Genomic DNA, 8494 nt, shown 5'->3' with positions numbered 1-8494 from the left:
TTATATATGACCTACTACATAACCATTCACGGGTCTTAGTTCTGCCACCCAGTGGCGAAACCGATACTGGTCCCACAGGTCCCAACTAGTAAGTGCAAAACCTGCACCTGCTAGTCAGCAAACTGACAAGCTCAGTTGTGGCCAGGCATTCTCCCCTGCATCCACGCGCCCGAGTCGGCATATAGCTGTTTGAGCACGGGAATGAAGACACACTGGATTCTCTGACACCATACGAGCAATAAATATACATGTAAAAACCTCGGATAATATTTTCTCCAAAATACTTAATTTCTAAGCACTGTTTTGAAAATGTGCGTTGAGTAAATCTCGATTACCAGTTTTTTTTTTTTTTTTTTTACATGTACGTACAAGTACGTTACACATAAAATTGGCGCGACACCACTGTACACCTGCCGCGACCTACAGGGCGAGGCAGCAGCCGCTGTGGGTCTAAATTTGAAACCAATGTCTGTAAATTTTAGAGCCAGCGCTCTTCCAATGGGGCTTGTTCCAAAGCTGTCGCACAGGGATCTCCCGCAAGAGTGGACTTATCACTTTGCGACGACGCCCTGGGGCGCCGCACGCAGAGGCCCCTCCCGCCAGGCCTCTCCCACCGCGGCCGCCTCTGGTCCCGTTCCGAGGTCGCCAGCAGGGCGAACAGCACTGCGTGTGGGACGTGAGCTAACTGCAGAGGGAAGCCTTCACACCCAGCTCAGCCCTCGGCGCTCTCAGCTCGCTCCCTACTCCGCCCCCTCCTCAGGGCCCAGTCGCAGCCCCAGCCCCAGCCCCAGCCCGCCCACAGTCCCTTCACGGCCCAATCGGCGCCGACGTGCTTCTCTCTGAGAGCGCCGGAGGAGGATGTGCCGGGGCGGCCGGATGCTGAACGGCCGTTCACGTCAACGCGGTGACGTCACGCGCCGACGCTGGCGACGTACCTGTCGGACTCCGGATTCCCGCAGCTTCTCTTCCTCTACTGTGGGTCAGGGCCGGTCTGTTCCGGAACCACAGACCCCGTCTCAGTTCTAGTTCTCCCGCAACCCGGAATCAGGCAGGAAAATGAGGAAGAGAGGTGTGGTAGCTTGAAAGCCTTCTTGCTTTCCTCCAGAGTTGGATCATGGATTCAGTTTTAGTCTTTTGAGAGGAAAGTGAGGCTGGGGATTTTTATTTTAATTTTGGACAGAAGCAGGTTGACTCAGGGTCCTTCAAAACAAGAGGATTTAAACTTAATGCTGCTCCTGTGTTTGAAAGAGGATAAAAAAGTCCCACCTGGCAAAATTTACGTAACCTCTTCAGTAGAAAACACCAGGTATTTTTTAAATCGTGTAGGTTTCGTTGTGTGTCAAGCGTTCTCCAGGTGAAGCTCCCAGGGTAGCCTAAGGTGTTAGGTTTGAAACAGATGCAGAATCCAAAGGCAGCACAAAAAACAGCCTCCGATTTTGCTATGTCTCTGAGCTGCGAGGTGAGTTGCATTTTATCAGCCAAGATTGGTTAGCTGTCATGTTCACATTTCGGGTCAGCCGTGAAGCCAGGGCTCTCGTGTTGGTTTTTTTCCAGCACATGTGCCTACGGGGTGTAAACCCACCCTGGTTACACGTATACCCTCGTACTTTAAAATTTTACTCATTTTGTTCAGGAACCATGGAAGGAACTTTGAATAGAATGGAAGTAGATACTAGGAAAAGATTAATTTTGAACTTAGAGTGGGTTTTACTTTAAACTTACCCAAATTTAAAGATAATATCCATTTTCTATCTTTAGATTTATATGGGTATATAAAAACGTTTTGCTTGTATACTTGTGTTTTCATGGTAAACTTGTGGGACCATAAACTACCTTAGGGTCTCAGAAATTAACTTTTCATGTGGTATGGGTATTTGTATGGCATTTGAAAAATGTGGAGCACAGAAGATAATTACATTTGACATGTTGCCTAATAGAGGCTAGCATTTGTTTCCTTTGGGAAAAAAATCTTGATCATGACAATTGAGTCAATAGTGAGCATACCTTTATATCTTTATGTATATGTAATTAAAAAGTTTAGACAAACATAAACGTTTAGAGCCATTCAATTTAGTCCCTGTGGCATCATAGCTTATATTATTGTTTGTTGACTTCCCAGAAACTCTTCGTAAAGAGTTAATTTAGATTATTTTCCTGATTAGATCTATATGGAGATAATTTAACTGTCAGTGCTATGTGCGTTTGTAAGTCTCTACAAAATAGTCCTTAGTTCAAGAGTACATACCTAACTTTAAATGCTTATGTAGATATTGTGGACTTTCATCTTAAAAGATATTACTATTGCTACTACTAATTGTGTTCTTGTTAGGTCTTAGGACTTGAAAACTATGTTTTTACCTATAGATATGTTCTAAAATTGTATATGCTCATACAGCCTCTAGTTGATAGGGAAAGCCATTTTTTAAAGACAGTGTGTTTGTCTCCAATCCTTTTCTTTCTTTTTTTCCCCCCCACATTCTTTTCTTTCTCTTTCTCACTTAACTGTTGAATGACAGGTCAAAACTTTCTTAAGAGCTCAGTGTGAATGTGTAGTAATGAAAATTGTACTTTAGCATGTTCTGTCAGTCATATATATCTCGTTAGGGATTTAAATATTTGACTTGGATTTGGATATATGTACAATTCAGAGGGACAGATTTGTTGAGGTTACAGGTTTAATGTTAGAAAATTGGCGATTTTCCAGATCGTGTTGGTGATAGGCTTTCCACTTCCTGTTGTGACATGTTGGTAATAATTTTCAGACTGCTCAGGAAGTCAGATTTCATCTCTATGGTGGGTCATTTATTGAAGCAGTATCCTGTGGGTTTGGCCACTTTCACTGGTTTGTAGCATCTCCAGCTTAGTTTTTAGTCAGACTTATCAAAAGGCATGTCAAATGCATAATATGATACAGTGTTAAGAATTGACCACATTCTATGGTTCAATATATTTCCTAAGAAGTTTTTGTAGATTATCTCAGTTTTTACACCAATTTCGTGAAATAAGTACTTTGTTGTTTTCTTTGCTTTTTGTAATGTACTTTTATTGTCCCTATTTACAGATGTGGAAACTGAAGGCTGAATTTAACTTACCCAATATCTTAAAACAGGGGTCAGAACTGAGACAAGCCAGTTTTATGATACTTTGATAAATATATATGTTTTAGAGTAAGTCAAACTAATCTGTCCATCAGTCAGGTTTTTTTTTTGTTGTTGTTGTGTGAACTAAATTACTCTTTTAGCAATTTTGAGATGTGCCATTTGTGTATGTGTGTGTGTACATGTGTTAGTCACTGGGGATCCAACTTTGCCTAGGGCCTGGCATACTAGACAAGTGCTTTGTCACGGAGCTACAGCCCCAACTCTTTTAAAATATGTTCTATTGGGACAGGGTTTTGCTGTTACCAGGGCTGGCCTTGGATTTGTGATCTTTCTGTTGCAGACTCAGTCTGTACCATTATATCTTGTATAGGATGTTATTTTTAACTGTTGTCATTGTGCTGTGCAGTGAATCACTGAAACTTACTCTTCCTAACTACTACTGTCTTTTGACCAGCCTCTCTGTTTTGTCATACTCTAACCTTCCAGGCCCTGATAACCACTATTTCATTTTATTCTGTTCTGTTCTATGCTGTGCTGTTCTACCGTCCTGTACTCTACTCTGAGTTTGACTCTTGGATTCCATATCAAAATATACAGTGAATATTGTCAGTTTCTTTGGTGATCTCCTTTTTTTCTGAGGGCTTTAGATCTGAATTTACCTCAAAAAAAAAATGAGAGAGACTATGTTAGACTCTTTTGGAGTTGAGTTATTGAATTAAGTTTCTTCAGAGGTTTATGTAGATTTAAAAATACTGTGCTGCTTTACAAAGGCTATCCTCAATGTCTTGTTTTATACATATCAAATTAATTATTTAGGCTATTCAGAATGTGTGTGCTATACATCTAATTTCCATGTTCCACTTAGTTTGAAATAATGGTTGATTGTTCTGTTTATAGGTCATTAGTAAATAAGTGCCTTATTTTTAATTTACTACTTTCTTTCTCATTTTGTATTGTTAATTTCTTGGTTATGAAAGGGAGACAAGAAATGAACTCTCTCTCAGTGTGAAATTAGATGGGAGAAAGAATATGACCATATCCCAAAAGGAATTCAGTGGCTTCAGTTGACTACTAGATAGATATTTCTATTCATATATTTTGGGATCATTACCTATGCAACATGCCCACCTATTTCTCCCGCTGTATTGTCAATTACCTTGTTATATTGACTTTCCATTTTCTAGAAAGTCGGTCTTTCCACTAAAAATAGAGGAAGAAACAAATTTTACAATCATTGACCTTTCCTTAATTCCCCATAAGTCCAGATTTATTGATCTTTCTTCTCTGTGACACCTGAATATATGTTCTTTTTGTTTTCACTGTGGCTTTAGGTTTCTGATGATTATGATGACTTTTGTGATACTGGGGATTGAATCCAAGGCCTTGGGTATAGTAGGCAGGTGCTCTACCACTGAGATACACTCCAAGCCCCATTATTATTTGTTGCAGGAGTTATAAAACTAAGTGGTGTCTCTGCCTTCAGTCTCAACTTGGTACATTCTTTTAATAAATGCAATCATTTTATTTTTCTCAGAAGCTAGTGTTAGATCATTCCTTTGTTTCACCTCAACTAGAATTCTTTCATGGTTAGGTTCTTTTAATCAGCCAACCTCAGGGCCATCTTTAGTGCCTTGTGTACCAGGCTAGCAACCCCAAAGAATACAGGAACATTACTGCTGTAGAATGTTAACAGGTATTGGGTGGAGTGAATCATTCCCTAAAAACTAAATTTGAGAAACTTTTCCAACCTGTTCTTTTGCTTTGTTTGACTTTTGAGATAGGGTCTCACTGTGTTACCAGGCTTACCTTGAACTCACTGTTGTAGTCCAGGCTGGCAGAGAATTCACAGCAGTCCTCCTATTTTAACTTCCTGAGTGCTGGGATTACAGGCCTGGGCCACCACATCCAGCTCAGAACTACAGTTTTTGTTTTCAAGAATTTTTCTTAGGCTTAATGCCATTGCAGTTCTAAGTGGAAATGTGAGAGACTGGTTTAATTTATTGGCCATGAAGCTTTTCCAGGGCTAGTACTCTGCACATAGTTAACTACAAATATTTTTGTTGCCTTTTCAGCTCCATAGCTTGACTCAGGCCATTTATTTTGCTTCAGATAACTTCTCCTACTTCTGCTCTATGAAAAGCTACCTTTTGAGTTCTGGTTCAAGAGTATTCCCCAGAAAGTTTTGAGTCATTAACCACTGTGAAATTTGATCTTTTCCGAGCTTTTCTAAGTCTTCTTGTGTCTTCAGTAACATGTATACCGCTTCTGTTATCAGGATGTATCACTATATAGAAAACATAGCATTCCCCTTGAGGACAGTATTAATGTGATTTATGCCAAAGTTTACTGAAAGTTGAAAAGTCTATACAAATATGTCATAATTCAGTAAAAATTCTTTTTGTGATTTCTGATAGTTTTGTTCCATAAACAATAAATGAATACATAAATTATTTTGAAATTCATAACAAAATTGTGACATTTTAATGTGCTATCAAAATATTTCAATAAGAATGCTTTCTGCAAAGGACTAAATGAATTGTAGTTTTACTTCCCTGCCTTGATTGCTCTCGAGAGTTTTGTTCCAAGCATTTTCATTAATTTTTTTGTACCCAGATTGTGACCTACTTTTCTGTTCTGCTTACTATCCAGACAGAAACTTGACTGACATACCTTTGGAGGTTAGCCATCATGATCCTCAGTCCCACCCAGCCTCCTCTTAGTGGGTCTACCTCAGTCTGTGAATCTCTTAGGCCACCTTTTTCCAGGATCTTTCTTCTACCCTCACCTCCAAATTCACTGTTTAGTGTTTGAAGTTTGAGAGCTAGATCTTGTGAAGGTAATTATGCTCTTTTTTATAGTCTGACTTTTAAATAGAAACTGAAGCCTGTATGAATAATCGTAATGTTGGAAAGAACATTCTGCTCATGAGTCCTGTGAATTGGAAGACAAAGAAATTTGTTTTCAGCCAGCCAGTCAAGCAGGATACCTTAGATTTCTTAATGGGTATCTTCAACTTTTTCTTCTTTACCATTCCCTACATTTTATTGTTTATCAAATCTGCTTTAACATTTATCAAAACTCTGTTTCTCCATTTTGCTGTCTTAGTTCAGTCATGCTTTGTTTGTATAAAATAGGTTAAAGGTCTACTTTCACCTGATTCTTCTGTCTTTAGTTCCTCAATTTCTTGTCTTTCGAATCTGCCTTCTATCCTGCTGCTAGTATTGGCTTACTAAATTCGTACCTGATCATGTGGTTTCTCTTTTAAAAATTCTTAATGGCTCCACATAAGCATAGATGAACATAAAGTTTTCTTAGCATGGTATAAGAGCCCTTCCCTTTGTGATCTGGCATATATTCATCTCTCTAGCTTTGCTCCAGTCCTTAGCAGGTTTTGTTTTTGCATCTGTGTTGTTGAGTATACTTTTGTGGGTTTTTGGGGGGAAGGGCTGTGTTGACCTTTCACCTGATGGCCTAGTCATCTCATCCTAATTCTTCACTATTGAGTTAACTTTGTCCATGTTCACAGGTTCCTCTTAGCCGGCTGACTTACTTCCTCTCAGTGTTATAAGATACTTAGATACATGGGTTGGGGATTTAGCTCAGCGGCATAAGCACCGGCCTGGCAAGCACAAGATTGCAAGTTGAAGCCCCGATACCAAAAAAAAAAAAAAAGATACCTATATACCTGTCCTGTGATGCTTGTCGTGTCTTAGTGTTGTTACAGGACAGTCAGCTCACTGGCTTGGTAAAAGAATTATGTCTAATCCATTACTGTAGCACCTGACTTTGTTCCTGGAGGTGTTAAGTACTCAGTTGTCTGGCTTCAAAATAAATGAGTGATCCTGCACACAAAGATAGGAAAAGTGGAACAACCAGAAAGAGATATTTCATTTTTATACATTTGTTACTCATTAATGCTATAAATATTAATTGACCTTACAAGTTTCTTGCTTTCTAGCTTTCTCTTTCTTTCTTCCCTCCTACCTTCCTTCCCTCCCTCATGTCAGAATAGCTAAGATAAGCAGTGGTGACAATACCAAATGCTGGCAAGAATGTGGAGAAACTGGATCACTAATACATTGTTGGTAGAAATGTAAAACGACACAGCCACTCTGGAAGATATTTGGCATTTTTTTAAGGAACTAAACATCTAAGTGCTATTCCATTCATCTGTTGTACTCTTCTGTATTTATCTCAGAGAAATGAAAATTTAAATTCACACAAAAACCTGCACATGGATATTTACAGCAATTTTATTAATAATTATGAAACCTAGAAAATGCCAGATGTTGTTCAGAGGGTGAATAGTTAAATGAACTGTGTTACATTTATCCCTAATGTGTGTCAAGATGCTGTGCTATCTATTGAGTATGCAGTGTTGAGAAAAATTGATGTGGTACCTTAATTTATGACACATTCTAGGAGAGACAGACACATTAACTGAACAAACCCATGAATGTAATATTATAGTAAGTGCTATAAAGGAGAGCTGTAGAAACTAATTATGAGAAAAATAGACTAGTCAGGAAAGATTTGATCCTACTAATAAGTACATCAAGGAAGCTTTTTTACTAGCTAGATGACTTTGGACAAGATATTTAAACTTTTTGTGTCACAGGTTCCTCATCAGTTAAATGGGGAAAATAGCACCTAAACTTTAGGATTGCATAAATAACAACTATTGAGTGAATCTACAGGGTGCTTTACGGTATAGTAGCATATAGTAAACTTTAAGAGTTTGTTAAATAAATAAAGGATTCTTGGTGTGAGAGCTGAAGAATGAATAGTTAGAGGAGAAGGAGGAGGTATGTTCCAGGCAGGAGAGAGAACAAAGGTCCGGGCTGGGAGGACTGAGAAAAGATTGATGAACCTAAACTACTGTAAGAAGTATACCCTACAAAATGAATATGGTCGTCATTATATATCTAAATTGTATCAATAAACTTAATAAAAAAATTAAGTTGGGGAAGTAGGCAGGGACCAGGCAGCACAAGGCTTTTTAAATTTTTTTTTTTCATTTTAAAGAGAATAAAACAAAACAGAACAACACAGATCAGAACAAAACAATGCAATCAACCCAGGATTTCAAAACAAGACAACAGGAAATCAACAGTTTCTACTGTAATATCTCTTGTTTTCTTCAAAATAGTTATCTATATCTTCACACAGAATGAATTCAAACAAAATAAAAGTAGTATAGAACAGTTCAAAACAAGAGAATGAAAGCATTACAGGCCTTCAAAACTAGACAGTAGGAAAATTAACCGTGGCTACCATAATGTTTCTTGTTTTCTTCAAAATAGCTGTCCTTACCTTCACATATATTGAAATAATACAAAACAGATTAAAACAATCAAAACAAAGCATAAAAGCACAACAAGGTGATAGGAAAT

At 38.4% G+C, this 8494-nt stretch overlaps 1 protein-coding gene across 4 annotated transcripts in view; it reads left to right on the top strand.

Annotated features, from left to right (window-relative positions):
• Nucleotides 1–914: 914 nt before the first annotated feature.
• The window catches only part of Clcn3 (chloride voltage-gated channel 3), a 76502-nt gene continuing 68922 nt past the window's right edge, over nucleotides 915–8494 (top strand). Inside the window, exon 1 of one of the 4 annotated variants that reach the window (XM_063234506.1) lies at nucleotides 915–1069. The gene's annotated coding sequence lies outside the window, so the exon portion shown is untranslated. Of the gene's footprint in view, nucleotides 1460–8494 lie in introns of all 4 variants that reach the window. The other 3 variants (XM_063234505.1, XM_005003371.4, XM_005003372.4) reach the window with 3 other exon arrangements.

The sequence above is a fragment of the Cavia porcellus genome, unplaced genomic scaffold (genome assembly GCF_034190915.1).
Source record: "Cavia porcellus strain 051 isolate PalLab524CR breed Dunkin Hartley unplaced genomic scaffold, mCavPor4.1 scaffold_24, whole genome shotgun sequence".
NCBI classification, from domain to species: Eukaryota; Metazoa; Chordata; class Mammalia; order Rodentia; family Caviidae; genus Cavia; species Cavia porcellus.
The sequence above is the reverse complement of the archived record's forward strand: the minus strand, read 5'-3'. Positions and strand labels throughout refer to the sequence as shown.